Raw genomic sequence first — 16091 nt, forward strand, 5'->3', positions numbered from 1 at the left:
TAATTATGAGGTAGCAATGGCTTAATGCAAATTGTCCAGAATATCTGAACCCATACAAGCTGGTGGTTGATGAATATGTATCTGGTACTTGATAGCGCTTTGCTTTTAGCCTAGCTATGTTGTCACAATGTCTGTCTTATACCAAGCCTTAGTTATTGGTTGGTTGGTGACTTATACTCCAGCGGACATTGAAGTCATCTCTGAAATGTATAAGATCCTTGGCAGTGCAATCACTTTAGTTTATCTTAATACAAAGTGACCCTGCTGACTTTACTATTGGAAAGTCAGTCTCTTTAATGGAGTTAATGACTTGTTTTTCGTAGATGGTGCAATTAATAGTTGCATCATTAGACTTAGCTCTTTTCATTTAGGATTAGCCAGTTGCATAATGCTAATGTCCTTGGTTATTTGCTGTTAAAGTAGAATGAAAGAGGAGTAAACTGTAAAGTAGTGAAAGGAGTTGCTGACACAGCCAATACAGCTCATTTCAGTGAGATGCAAATACAGTAATGCAGCTGCAAAATCAGCCAAACAAATCTGTTGTTCAGCCAAGGTTCATTGGGACACGAGGTCAAAAAGACAAGAGAATAATTTACTAGTTGTGTCATGCTCCTTTGATTGAGTCGCCATTCTGGCTTTGGGACTTGATTTGTGGCCTCTGTGTGAAAAGTGGCATGTGGCTGTAGGTATGCACACTTCAGGGGAGGTGCGCTTTCTCGCATCTCTGGTCCAAACTAGCACACTGCTAATAACAACACAAGATATTAATCCTCGGTCGAGCAGCAAAGAGAAACGCCTCGGTGGAGGTGTGAAAAAATTAAACGTCCACAGCAGCTCATTTGTTGACGCTTTTTTGCCGTCCTAACCAGGTCTATAGAATGCTCACATCCATTCACACAGAGTTGCACATTTTCTCCAAACTGTTAGCATCATAATGTTGTACTTTGCTTCAAGAGGGATGATTATTCTGTCATTCTATTAACGTCCAGATGCTGCCCACACACTTCCTTTGCCTTTGCTATAAGGATAAAGTACAGTTCCTGTTTTTCTTGGACCATCTGTAAGAAAAAAAAGCCAGCCCAAGGTAAAAACGATGACTGCAACTTGGCAGAAGATTAAACGGGCCCTCCGCAAAAGCCATTAATAATTCTCATATTTTGGAAACAGACCATACATACAGAATCTGCGGTATTTAATCTCCTCTCTCAGCGAATAAAAAAAAGGTCAGCTGGGAGGGAAGACTTTTTTCTTCCACAGCCCAGAGTGATGGGCCTAGCTTTTCCAAGGCACCCCATTTGTCTGTCAGGGCTGTGAGCAGAGCTGGTGATTTAGTTTCCATCACATGAAGCTCATGTCCAGTTGATGATACTGCCAGGCGGGATATGGGGAGAATTTGTCACCTGGAGCTTTGACGGGGAGATAATTGCTGATATTTGGCAGAATAATAGGATATGAGCATTAGTAGCCACACAGGGTTTAGGGAATATGTGTTGCCCACACTTCAGAACACATTTTCTTTTGTTTACTCTTTGATAATTTAACCTAATCAGGCAAAAAATTACCAGCACATCTACTGAGAAAAATATTCAAATCCCCAAAAAATTCTTCACACTGCTGGGACATCATTATGTTAACACTTTAAGCAGATTCAGGATTTGATCGCATTATTAAAACAAATATCAGAACAGTCTGGGTTTTTGCTTTGAGCTCTTTGATTCAATGGTGAAATTGTGTGGCGTTTTTTTCTTGGGGGTACGACACATGACACCACACATGACATTTTCAGAACAACCAGGGGTACAAAGATTAAAATATACAGAAAGCAGAGTGGGTGTTACTGAAACAGACTACTGTTAAGAGCAACATCTTTGAAGAAAATCCCATTTGGTGGAATCAAAATGTTGTTTATAGATGCAGTTTGAAAGTAAGGACTTGTGTCGTTTATTTACATTGCCACTCCTTCTCTCGGCCTGTGAGTCATGGTGAATATCCACGGGATCAGGCAAGACCCCCCCGGCCAATCAGCAGGCCTCACACAGCCTCAACACCTCTGCTGAGCAGCATCCACAAACAACAGCTCTGCCTGTGGCTACAAACAAGGCAAGGCACATCAGAGCACAATACAGAACCATTTCAAACTCACCAGGAGTTGCAGCGCCCCCCCCCTCTCCCCAGTTAAGTTAAAGGTTATTTTTTTCTCATTATTTCTTGGTTCATCCTATGCTTGTGCCAACTATAACCTCCAGTGCAGCCGTCAATGGATACTCAATGTTGTTCTTTTTTTGGCCTGTTTTCTGCTACTTATTGACAGGATTTCCAAAATCCTCACATTCCTAGTTTGCAGCTGGCCTGAGAGTTCATCCAGGGTCTCTTAATGTTCTGTCTTTAGGATAATTTGGACATAAAAAACATTTGCCCAATTAGTTTGAATGAAAAAAGAAAAAGTTAAGCATTGATATGAAGTTGTGCTATTGCCCAAAGGGCTTCATGATTTCCCTTCGTAATAGTTTTGGCTCCACACTTGAAGGATACGTGTTTGTTTTACACTCTCTTCAAGTATAAGACAATGAAGAACTTTGTTGAAACTTAATTCGACCCAAATGTTGGCAAGATGAACAGAACATTTTCTTTGAGTAACTTACAAAAGAGACAGGTCACAGCCGACAGCCGTAATAGATGGAGCAGTGAAAGGAGTGGTGCAGATAAGGGAAATGTGCCAGAAAAGTCAGCTGTGGGGGTTAGGGAATAATCTCTCTATAATAGCCAGTGTTGGGTCAGAGAGCACTCCAAGACCCCTCCCCCTGCTGTCTTCCTGTGTGTTAACTAACGCTCACCAGAGTGCTGCCTGAACTCGGGGCTGGCAGAGGCATGGATTGGGATCCAAACTCTCAGCAGCTCTGCGACCTGGCTGAACCTCTACCTACCAGCCCTCGGTGGGAGGGGTGAAACTGCTGAAGAAGTCCTCTGAGCCGGCCAGAGGCTGATTTATGCATTTTACCCCCTTTCCAGCTAAATATATATCTTTGATATAAAATACAATTATCTCTGTTGGGAGCAGTGTGCATCTTTACTGCAGTTATTTTCAGTTGGTGTGGTTCACTGTTTCAGTTGTGCGTTGGATTGTTAATGAAGTGTATTTTCCGTCTTTTTTTGCTAAGGATTCATGCAAAATATGAATTCTTGTTTCTTATCCAAGACTGTCTGATGCATGGATGGAAATACTTCATTCTGTTTTGGGCTTTGGGACCACAGACATCACGCTTTTTAAAATAATGATTGTGTTGATGCGGTCCAAATGGGAAGGGTTTGCAAGACATGTAGGTCCCACCCAGTTCAGCCCTTTGACTTGCCTCATTCTAACTAGGCCTAATGAAGGGGAGGGGGGTTTAAAGAAGTCTCCAGCATGCAGCCAGGCATTACCGATTAGGTCAGTGGAACGGCCGCTGGGCTGAGCATGATGGATGACTGGTAGAATGAGTTTCTGCCTTGCGGTATTGTGAAATCTTTTCAGTGTCACTGACGAAGCCTATGAAGGGGACTGATAAATGAGGGAGCAAGTGTCAGAAACGCCCTTTCTTTGCCCTGCTGTGGCTTTAATATCTCCCCCAGCTACAGAGCAAAGAGTATTGATAAAAGCAAAAGTTTTAAAAATAACCATGGTCGGTGGAGCTCGACGCAGCGCAGTGGGGATGATTAAGGCGACTGGCTACCGAACAAACCCAGGGTTGGTCGCTGTAAACACCAGACGAGGCCAATGTGCATGCTGGGAAGAGGGAGACGCTTTTTTATGGGGAACGGGTGTAACCTAAGTGACACGGTTCTGTGATGAATGTGTTGCCTCCATCTGGTTTCAGCACATGTAATAAATATCTGGACTCATGTTTGACCTCTCTCACTTAGCAGACACATCTTTCATATTGGAAAAATCCAAGAGGGAAGCACCATAATGGGTGTGTGGAAGGGAGGGTGCAGGACCTGTATTTGTTATATATCTTGAGGCATTAGTGTAGCAAAAGAAGTGCACAATGAAATGAAATGTCCATCTACACCCATACAATCAATAAATTATTTTAAAAAATGCATCTTTAAGTGGAGTAAAAAATGACCCGAGAGCCCAAGGGGTGGTTTGAAATGACTAGTTTGTCCAAGCAACAAACCTTAAATCCAAACATATTTGATTAAATAAAGCAGCAAATCATCATGCTTTAGAAGTTACTAGATATATTTTATTATAGATTTCGATGCATTTATGTATTTTGTCAATTATTTTTTCACTCGACGAATGGACACATGGACACATTGTTACAGCAGTGGTCTCAATAGAAGAGCAGTTATGAAACAAACAAATGGAAAGAAATGACCAAAGTCAAACATGCACAGCGTTTCCTTTATCCCCCCCCTGCAGCTTTCTGCTCTGACCTTGCAGCTTCTGTGCCCCATCCATCTTGGGCTGTTTAGCCATTTCAGTGGATACATACCGCGCAGATTAACACAATTCATCACCACAATCATCCTCGATTCATCACCCTTCCCAATGAATGTTTTGACATCTAGTTAATTTTCTGCTGATGATTTATCAAATTATAATTACCATACTCTGAAGGAGTCATTCATTATGTTGATACATGATAATGATGCCAAAGTGGATTGAATTTTAAGTAAGTTTTCTGTGATTATAGCATATGCATTATTGTGAGTAATGCCTTACAATTTTGTCCCCTCCAGCCATTGCAAGTCTGGGGACTGTAATGTTGTCACACTAAATGCAGAAACAGGCAGGTTGCTTAACAACATATATTGTTGAATAAGATCATGCAGAGTAAAAAACAAAGACAGATTCAGGCCTCTAATTTAAGATGGTTGAAAATAAGGGGTGTTTTAATTCAGTCAAGGCTTCAGTTAACACTCCGGAGTAGCAAGGACTTTAATAGCTTCAGGTTTAGCTGCAGTACGTGGGTACTTCATTAGTAGTTCACTGTTCATTGAGCCTTACTACTATGGCTATAAAACAATCAATACAGAGACTGGGCAGCTGTGCATACTGCAAGACAGAAAGTTAATCTATTCATTAATCTTGTTATTATTTAATTAAATGCTCATAAGGCTGCTAAGTAGTCAGTAAAGATGCAGGTTACAATTATTTACATGATCAATTCTTCTGTCACTATTCTTTTGTTGTTGAATCTATTGAACAACGATTGTGAGGACCTTTATTTCAGTTTTTTCTATATACAATATTTAACAAAGCAGCAAAATTGTGACCAAAGAGAAGCAATCATTTTTCACACTGGAAGCAGACAATTTATTATAACTTTTGCCTAACAACTAACTTATTCTACTAACTATTTGAATGCAAATACTCAGATGATGGTAATAACGACATTGCTAAATTAAATGTCTGATCCATCCTGTCACTGCACTTTCCTTCTGTCAGGATCTTTTACTGTCGGCAGAAGTCAGACTGGGCCTTGCACCTTGCTTCGCTGACTAATTGGAGGCGACTCAGATTGAATTAATGTTGTGTGTCATGTTTGGTATGCAAAAAGCATCAATCTATTTTTCTGCACGTCATCATGCAGGGTATGTTGTCGGGCAATTAATTAGTACAGTGTACACAGTGGGCGTTTTGAGGTCAAGAGGCCAACCCCCTCTCAGTGGCTCGATTCAGCTTGATGGTGACCAAGGGTCTGATAATTATGTGTCATGGATCTAAAAGTGGAATAGATATGCTACTGATTGGGGAAAGACATGTCTTTTAAATGCCTCTTTCGGTATCTATTTGATGAAAGGTCATCATATTGAACAATACACCATTTTCACCATGTTAAACGATTTGGGCGAACATCCAATAGTATTGTTTACTCATTATAACAAGATTTTAACCCATCTGAATATAAATGTAACTTTAATTAGTTATCTTTATGCTGCATGTTTGTAGCAGCTGTTAACATGTTTAACGAGATACGGAAAAACTAAATAGTTATATACAGCAGCTTGATGTAAACTCCCTAATGTTTTATATTATTTTAATTGAACCGAACCTGATGGTAACGTTTTCATTTGTTTTGCACCTGCTTGTGTAAGCATTTTAACTTCCTTCTACCAAATGGGAGGCTGCAGACATTCTCAATATCTCCCTTTTTATTATTAAACAAAAGCAACTGGGTGATTCAGCAAATACATTTCCCACTAGGCAGTTTGTATAAAGCCTGTCTAATATAGGGATTATAGGTGGCTGGTTCAAAATACACACACTTCTACAAATCTGATTGGAACAAAGGGTTTTTCTGAAAATCATTTTGGACATTTGTCTTCCCAGTCCCCTACTTATCAAGAGACTTATTTGGCTGTCAACTTCCATGTTTCTCTTGTAACTCACTAGTGGCCATTTTGTCAGGCTCAGTGCTTAAATTGAGCCATTTTGTCTCACTTTGAAATAAACCAACATCTATTATGGTGATCTTTCATTCATAGCTGCTTTGCCTCTCACCTCCACCTCTCTCTGTATCCCCTATGTGCCCTGGCCCCCAAGAACTGCATGGTGGATAACATTATGAGGGCTCGCCTCTCCACTCCGGGCTTGTCAGGAGCAATCTGCAGTCATTTGGTGTGAAACGTGCGCCTTGGTCCAGGGCTCTCAAGGTCAGGGCCTGGTAATTGATGTTGCTTATTCATCTGTTTCCTGTGTCTTCTGTCCCTCCTTACACAGCGGCCTTTGTTTGGATAAATTGTTTGAAGATTTGCTGTAGTTCTTAAAGGCCTTGAGAAGTGTCCCCCTGCTGCCAGGGCTCAATGTCCCTGCCTCACTGGAGGCCCAGAGCTGATGACACACTGCTGGTCTTGGACAAAGGCCTGTTTTTCTAAGACAAGATGGAGAGCGCATCTCCCTGCATCACAATTGAGGCGAGACCTGAATGGGAATTACAGTCCCTCTTCGCTGCTGTAAATCAAGATTTCAATGGTTAAAAAGTGTAGGTTATTTGCCACGCTTTCTGGAATCATGAATTATAAGGATACATTGAGGGGAATCTTCTGAAAAGTGCCAGATGCAGTTGAAAAATTAGTCCACTCAACATTTTAGAAAATGATGACTGCTGTACAAATATTCATTTGAATTTCTAAGTAGCTGCTATGAACACCTCAACTTGAACATAGACGTGAATCTCCTACAATCACATGACGTATTTGTATTGCCACTTTTCAAAGCCTCTGCAGCACCATGCACTCTTGATGGCTGTCACCCAAGGTGCAGATAAACAATGGGCTCATTTGAAAACAAAGAAATGATTATGGGGGAACGTTTAATCCCAGCTTGACATGTCAGCAGGCTGCATGGGCGACAGCTTTCAAGAGAGGCTTTGAAGTGGCAATCTTTTCAGATTCTTGGCTCATTACACAATAAAGGACGCTTCACATGTAACTGAAGTGGGCTGGGAAATGATGGTTAATGATGTTTATGGGCTCCTTGACTTGCAAGTGAATTTACAAGATTGGCCGTCGTGTGGCTAGCTGACTCTTTAGAAGTAATGGAGAGGTAAAGCAACATGAAACATCTCAGGAAGTTTAATCTGTTTTAATATTAACCCACAAAACCATAATCAGTGCTACAATTTTCATTGAAAGACAAACAAAGTATTTCAAGATACTAGATAATTACCCAACACATTACACTCTCAGGTTCTGGAGAAATAACATGTATGAATGCAACAACAACAACAACAACAACAACAACAACATATAACTAATATCTTATTTAATGGAAATTCTGTCAATTATAATGTTAGGAATTGAAGTTCTTGTGTCCAAATCCTAAAAAGAACCCAACCTTTTTAACAGTTGTTTTGAACTCCTACAATGGCTTCCCATTGGCAACAAGTTGGGCATTTCACTCCTTTACCATCAAATAAAAGTCCTAATCTTCTTGATCATAGTGCGTGAACAAGTGGGGAGGAATGTGAGTGACGTGCCCACGGTAAACATAGGAAATGCACCTGTGAGGACAATGTGTTGTGGAGGAACAAAAAAATGCACACAAGGCAGCTGGAAACCTTTTAATTAGTGGTAATTACCTTAGCAGAGGAACGTCGGGAGGCTTAAAAGGATTTGTGTCAGCGCGTGAGAGATCAAAGATTGAGCCAGTCACGTTTTGTTCTGCTGAGTCAAAAACTAATAAGGAGGGTGATAATGGGGCCCAGGAGAATGACAACCCAGGTGGTGGTGTGTTTAATCCCCTCTCAAGCCTTCCTGCAGTTAAACAATCGGATGGTTCAATGTTCTGTTGTTTTTTAAGAATCAGCTTTTTACTTATTGGAATATCTTTACTTAGACATTACTTGCCAGGAGCTAAAAACATCAAATCCACATCTAAATATATGAGGATTTTTCTATGCATTATTCAAGTATACAATGATTAAACACTTCTATGATGTCAGGTAAGCCTGTCAGCCAGCAAGTTTCATTTTTATGATTGTATAAGCCAGAGGGTCATAAAGCTTTTCAGTCACAACCCATTAACCCAACCCGTGCGATGGTATCTGCAAGTTTTTCTGGAGGTGGGTCAAATCCAGCTTAAAAGTCGGTCCCCTTCACATCCAATTCACCGTCACATTCTTACCTACAGGCAACCTCTGCGGAGCCCCGGTCATTAATCAAAGCGGAGTGCTGTCCTGACCTCAGCCCCTTCCCTTTGAAGTGCTCTGTCCTCTGCAGCATGAGGAAATCATTTGCTGCCTGATTCAATGAGCCATCAGTCGAGCCAGCAGACCTAATGACATGTGAGAATATTAACCTCCTACCACCAAGAGTGCTGCTGCTTGGGAAGCAGTCTATTATTCACCCAAGGTTTTACTCAAACCCTTTTTCAAGGGACTGCCTCTCTGCTAAACCCTTCTTCACCAACTGTAACCATGTAGGCTATTCCACCTTTCATCACAATGGAAACATTTTACTGCTTTTATAAATGTTTCTTTACATGCTCTATCTGTGAGCAGGGTTATCCCAAGACCAAAACATTAGAGAACAATGGAGCCTCTAATTGAAAATAAATACTTGTGTTTTCTCATGCTGTTCAATTATTGAAGAAACAAGTGACAATAGACTCTTTTATTATACATCTCAAAGTATGAACTGCTGGAATTGTTTTGCAATACAACACTGTCTTTATAGATAAAACCTTTTATCCAAATGTAAACACACGAGCCAATCCAAAATTCAAGACACACTGGAATCTTTATTTCCTTAAAGTTGTTTGATAGGTCAGAAAAAAAATTTCAAGGCAAAAACAAAATGTTGTTTATATGTTCTGTGGTGTTTGATAGGGTTTGTAAGGATGTGTCTACATATGTATTTTACCCTACTTTTTTATTATGATGTATTTGCAGAAATGTTTTCCTTCCACATTAAAACAATTATCTTGGATTATTTTTCTGAATTTAGCTCAAATCTATAGGTTAAAAACAAGTATTGGGACTTTAACCATTAATGTCACATATTGAAATGAAGGTAAAAAGCCTTATGTTTCTGACCATGCTCCTCCATGCCATTCATTAGTAGTTTCCTATCTCGACAGGCAATCTGTACTGAGAAGCATCCAGTCCATTACACACATATGAGGCCCATCACTCCTGCAGTATTGACAAATTCATCAGGCATTTTTCTCTCTGCTCCCTGAGCAGAATTTAGATTTGACTGCTGTTCCCAACCCAGAATGGCCTTGTTAGAATAAAAACATGACTTCTCCACTCTGGAGATAGTTGGGAGCTCTTACAGTGATGAGCCATTACCTGTCAGCGGTTAGAGCACGGCCTCGAGTTTGCGCTGATTTGTCAAGTACAAGACAGCGAGTAGAAATGCATCCAGCATTACTTATGGCATAATAAGACAAGCCTGCTATTTTATTATACATGGACAATAAAACCTTGAAAAATTACAGCCTGTACCACCAAGAGGTGTTGGAATTTGGAATCAGTCTCCTTTGAGATATGTGTTGTTGCTTAATCCTTTTACACTACATGGCTCAAAAAATCACAACTAAACAATTCATTATTGGAAAAAAAAGAAAACATATGTTCTCTTGAAAATGTATGTCATAGTAAATATATTGTATTTTCTTTTGGTTTTTGATTGTTGGTCTGAGAAAACATGCATCTTAAAGACACCACCTTGTTTATTTTTCACCTCTTTTCCTGAGCAATAAATGAAAAATAGATTAATCAATAACAAAAATAACAGTTGCTACCCTTTGTGAGTTACATCAGTACACTAAAGTGATGGCAACATCAGACCCATTGCAGTTGCTCATGTATATTAGCTTCATCACTGTCAGAAATCAAAGCTCCCTTGTTCCTTGTCACATACAGTAGCAGAGACGCCTGGACTGACACCAAGTGGAATCGATTCTGACAAGTGATAAAAAAGTGTTTTGGCATGTTACGGGCCTTGTAGGCTGGCCTTCGTACCCCACGGTCACAGGTTGAGGACATCCGACCTGAAATGCATGCAAACTAATGGCCAGCATGACTGACATTTCCACCGATGAGCCCAAAGTGTTGCCCGTTGTCAGCAGGAGTTTATCAATAGGCACGTCTGCATATGCAGTCGTCTATCGATCCATCCATCTCTGTCCGTCCGTCTCTGCATCACTGTAGCTGTCTGTTGTCATTCAGTGGTTGTGAGCAGAGACGGCTGTAGGAGCCTCATTTTGCAATCCTTCCACCTTGGGAAAAGGGATTTAAAATAATGGCAGCGTCATGACATGTTGAAATCTCACCTGTCGTAGCTGTTTTGGACGCAGACAGTCAGAAATAAGCTTTTTATTTAGCAGTCAGCTGGCAGCTTTAGAACCTTGTGGGAAACATGATGTAAGGTGTATCTGTGTTATCCCTAGTCTATGTCATCACTTTTAGCATCACTAATGGAGGTAACCAGGCCTTGTTTGCACTATTCGCCCATGGAGACTGACTCGCTGTACTGACTGTTTTGGTAACAAGGCCCCGGGTTAATTGCGGTGAGTACCAAAGGCTTTGCCCCTCCTGATAACGCAGAGGTTTAGAGCGGCAAGATGCTTTGTGATTAGAGAAAAAGGACCTGGTAGGTGACTGAGGTGAGGATAAAGAAGCCAGATCAGGTCTCTGGGGAGAGAACGGTGTCTACGGGGAATTGAGGTAAACAAGATTGTACCTGTGAGGGAGATAGAAGCTGCTGCCCCTAGGTCATTACCAGTCTTAAAGCAGGAAGCAGAAGTCTCACACACATCTCAGTGCTTATCAATGTCCAGAGGATAATAGGGTCACTATTTTGCCCTAAATTGTCAGCCAGTCAAAGCAATCTTTCATGATGAGAACATACAGTATTTAAGGGATACAAGGAGTAAGTGAAAATTGAGTTAATGAAACTGCAGCATTAATGCAATGAAGGAGCCAGATAATAACTTCATCGCATTTGGCTAATCAGTGTTATTCAGCGAGCAAATATGTAAATCATTCTCAGAAATGAATTGGAATGACAGGTTCATTGCCAATATATTATTACACCTATAGCGTTTAAACCTGGCTCGGGCAGCAGCTCCCATGGCAGTGAATTTAGCTGATTAAATCACTGGGTGCACACAGCAGTGGTGACACGAAAACAACAATTAATAAGCCAACCCCCAGTGCACAGCAGCTCCATTTTAACCAGGCTGCTAATAACATTACATGGCAAAAATATCCTAATCAGACAGGTGAAAAGGGATTTGGAAGCAATTTGAGTGAGTGAGTCCTTGTGTGGATAGCCAGCTGCTATTTTAATGGAATATTTATATATTTAGCTTTACGTTGTGTGATAACTTTGGCTTAAGAGGCTTTATGTTGATTTTACTGTTTATCTTGACAGCTTTCTCTTTATCTCATTCGTATCCTCACTCCCTCCATTCCCTCCCCCCTGAAAACCATCCCTCCTCACCCACATGCACAATCACTCACAAAGAATGCACATTAAAAAGGATTTGTTCCCCAAAGAAGGTCGGCATTTGTAAGGCTACTGACAGATTTAAGTGTCAATTAAGTTGATGTACAGTGGGCACATTATCATACAAGGTTGTCAGCCGTGGCCATTTGAGGGAAACAAATACCCGGAGCTTTACACCTTCCACAGCTTGAACTTTGTATGGACCCACAGTTGCAATGAATGTCACAGTCAATCATTTATCCAGTTGGCAAGCTTTACGGTGGGGAGTGTGAGATCAAGTCATTTTATACAAATAATAACCACACACGAAAAAAAAAATCAGGACTCCAAAATGCTTTGTCATGTTCAGCGAGGTCCCATCCCTGGCCTGTTCAGAGGTCCTAAACTCATTACTGGGAGGGGGAAAATTATAACTCTGCACAAGGATGATGGATGACAAGTTTAATTTGTGTCCAGGGACTGAAGGTGAACGGTGACAGAGGTATTTATCTTGAGAATGGAGGTTGGGGTCAGACGAGGCTGGGTGCCTTAAGGCACAAGACATTGACAAATTTATCCAGTAGACCCCATTGCTTGGGCCTTTTCTTTGTTTTGAATCCTTGCCACTCGCTAAGTGACCCACATCGCTCATGCTGCCAATGTGTGAAAAATGCCCTGCCATGCCAGGCATCCTCTGCTGATGCTTGTAGTTCATTCCTCTGTGTGAGGCCCAAATCTGTGACTCCTATTGAACCATGTTTGTTTGGGCTGTTCGGGAACTTTTCGATTTTGGGTCACTGGGTTAATTTGATTTCTCAAACTCACAGAAGGCTTCAGGAACACTTTAAATGACAGCATTTTCTGTTAAGCCTTTCGGTCTGAGCAAATATGGTGCCAACACTTTTCTTCCTTTCCTTTCCTTTAATAATAAACACAGATGTATGAATATAGTCCTGCATCATCCCCAGTGGTGTTTACTGAGGTAGAAGACTGTGTTTACATGCGTCTTAGGGGGTGTTCTGTAGAAAGAAGGGGGTGAGCGACAGAGACCTCTAGTGGGGATTGAAAAAGCCTTATAAAGGTTTCCATATAATCTAGTTTTCAACATCTTATAATGTTGCTCTTTGTGACTACTATTCCTCAAACCTATTTTTTTAAACTGAAAACTGAAAAAGACCGCTAAGCTACAGCCCCTTTCTGTAGACTTATTTTCATTCTTTATCCTGAATTTATTTACTATAACCAAAGTAAACCAAAAAAAATATTATGAATACTTCATATCATTTAATTAAATTAGCTGCAGTGTAACTGTGAGTACATAGCAGATTTGAAGAGATTTTGAGTCAACATGCTAAATCGGTGACCAATGTTAAATAAATAAATACATCAGACACATTGAATCAAACTCATAATAATGTAATATATAAAGTATTTAAAATATATGTAATAATTTAAGAAATTAGTAGAACTTGTTTTCATTATAACTGATATTTATTGAAGCTGATTTAAATGTTTATTCCAGACATTTCAAACATAATTATCTGTTTCAAAAGTCTGTTTTCATTTTGTAATGGAACTTTCAACAACCGCATCTGAATATAATTTCACTTAGGCCTATTTTAAAATGTTCCTTATCATGAGATGAGGGAGGTCACCATTCATCGCCCCTTTCACCTTTCACCTTTCAGCCAATCTCTTGAATGCAGCCTGTCTTTAGCAAGCTAACCACTACTGCAAACACAGCCCATGAGCTCCTGTTGGCAGTACAGCACACAGACTCAGATGTACCTCCTTTTATTGACCTTAATGTGTCTCCATATGCTATATCTACATATTTTGATAACTAGATAAGCTTTGGTTGAGAGGTTGAATGATAAGTCGACTTCAAGCTAGCGATCTAGCCAACACTGCATGAAACTGATTGATGTTCAGTATTTTTAATTAAGATTTCAGTTGGGTAAATCCATTTTACACTACATATAAAGTAAAACAATAAAATACCCATCACATATTACCCATACTGTGAAACATCAATTCACAATGCACCTCCGAAATGTAGAGTTACTTTTGATAAAAATGTATAGCTCTAGTTATTAGGCATGCTTAATATTTGAGACATATTCACAAACATATTCATCTTTTTAATATTCATCACTTTGGGGCTCCTCCGCTATGGAGTCAATTGTTTTCCTAGCCATCTAGCCGGGGTAAATTTGTATTGCACTTTGTGTCTGTGGTTTTGTGTTTTGAAGGCAAGGGTCTCACTTTCCAATTAGGACAATGTATCAGTGATGGATACAATGTGAAGTGGTCATTTGTTTGTGCTTTGGAAGGAGTTTTCAGAGCCTTTACAATTGCTAACCACTTTGCCATGCTTCATCCATCATTTTGTCAACACCCTAATGTTTTAGACCTATACAACCTCAGCCCTGAAAGGAAAGTAAAACAGACAAAGCAGTCGGGTGCTTTCACAACATGCCACATTTTCAACCTATCTTGTACTTCCTTTCTTTTGTCTGTGACCGCCATTATAAGGAGATTTGTGAATATTGAATGGCAGGAAAGGTGTTGGGCTGAACAATATGTATTTCACTAGTTCACTGTGTTGCTGAAGGCTATTGTCCAGATAGATATTTACTCTTACCTGTTTTCTCCCGAAAAGAGACAGCTATTCAACATGACAGTAATTTTAAATTAACATAATGTCATAACGTTTGATACACTTACAACTTTTACGATTTTGCTTTCTGAAATAGTGTATGAAATTTGGGTTAACTGATACATTGAATCATATTGATCGTATTTCCAACAACACATAAAACCTGTTTGCTACCCTTCCACCAAATACTATAGAACATGATTTATATTTGCTACGATACGAAATTGAGAGCTGTACAGAAGTCCTTACATGGGGAATAATGACATTAAAGATATAGAATGGCCTAATGTGTCATGTTAATTGTCTGCTCAGAGTTTTTGAAGGGTGCCAGGACAGATTTATTCAAACTGAAACACTCCTGAGCCCTTTGTATCCATTAACAACACTGGGCATTAATATGCTTTTAGACAGCCCTGGATAATACTACAAGCTTTTTCCGCCATGACTTATATTTACTTCAACCAGTCCCCCCTTAAGTGCTGTTTTTAACAATGCAGGCACTATGAATCATTTACCATACAGGAATACCTTAAAGGAATCATTTGCTTTAGAGACGTTTGTGGTTGGTTTGATGCTGACGAAAGGCATTATCTCCTGACTGACAGATTCTCGGGCTCCCCTAATGCAATATTTATTATATGTCACATAGCCGCGCATTAGGGCCAAGAATGGGCCATTGTTTCTGTGTAAGGGACAAGGGGCTGACAATGGTTGAGTAGAGGGAGGTCAGGGTAGCTGGGCCGGGCAAATATAGACATATAGTCGCCTAACAATGTATGCAATTAGGTGGGGTTTTGAAACATGAAGTATATAAATAAATAAAAGCATTAAAGCATTATTAGTGATTTTCACACAGTGGGGAGGGAAATATGCAGAGCTATAAGTAAAGAAGCAAAACTTCACTATCCTAATGCTGCAATAAACTTGTCTTTGGTTATCAAATAATCGTTTTGGTTATTTATCAAGATAGTTTTTCAAGTTACATTACTTATCTTATATTCCTTCTTTCTAAAAAGTAACCTAAATAAGAAGAGTCATTTGAATAAGATCATTTTAACTATGACTTCAGGGTAGTTTGATCTGTGAGAGTGTATCATATTGTTTCTGTAAAACGTGTAAAGTAGGTAACTTCAGCTTTCAGATGAATGCAGTTGAGCAAAAAGAACATTATGAATTTGAGATGTATTAAGTAACATGTAAGGAAGAACCTGAGTAAAGTACAAGTACCTTGAAAACTGTAAAGACTACAGTAATCGTGTTGAAAAAGCTTTTACCAGTGTCCCGAACTATGAAAAGTGTTGATATAGCTGCGTAAACTATTTTTATTGTGTGTTAATGTATAGAGCAAGGACATAACAATTACTTTGTGACTCCTCATGATTTTCAGCTGACTGGAAAGCTCATTTGCATATCTCACTTGCTTGTTTCCAGCTCGTTTCCTTTGTTTTATTTTCCCTGCAGTATGTGCACTTTACATAGCCAAAGAGTGTTGATCCTCAGAGGCGAA

General features: G+C 39.8%; 1 long non-coding RNA gene across 3 annotated transcripts in view; it reads left to right on the forward strand.

Annotated features, from left to right (window-relative positions):
- LOC134871241 (uncharacterized) overlaps window positions 1–16091 on the forward strand; it is a 126707-nt gene that overhangs the window by 76619 nt on the left and 33997 nt on the right. The window contains exon 4 of one of the 3 annotated variants that reach the window (XR_010166651.1): window positions 8621–9343. The exons of the other annotated variants lie outside the window; for them this stretch is intronic. This is a non-coding gene — a long non-coding RNA (uncharacterized LOC134871241). Of the gene's footprint in view, window positions 1–8620; window positions 9344–16091 lie in introns of those variants that run through there. 3 annotated transcript variants of the gene reach the window in all.

The sequence above is a fragment of the Eleginops maclovinus genome, chromosome 10 (assembly GCF_036324505.1).
Source record: "Eleginops maclovinus isolate JMC-PN-2008 ecotype Puerto Natales chromosome 10, JC_Emac_rtc_rv5, whole genome shotgun sequence".
NCBI classification, from domain to species: Eukaryota; Metazoa; Chordata; class Actinopteri; order Perciformes; family Eleginopidae; genus Eleginops; species Eleginops maclovinus.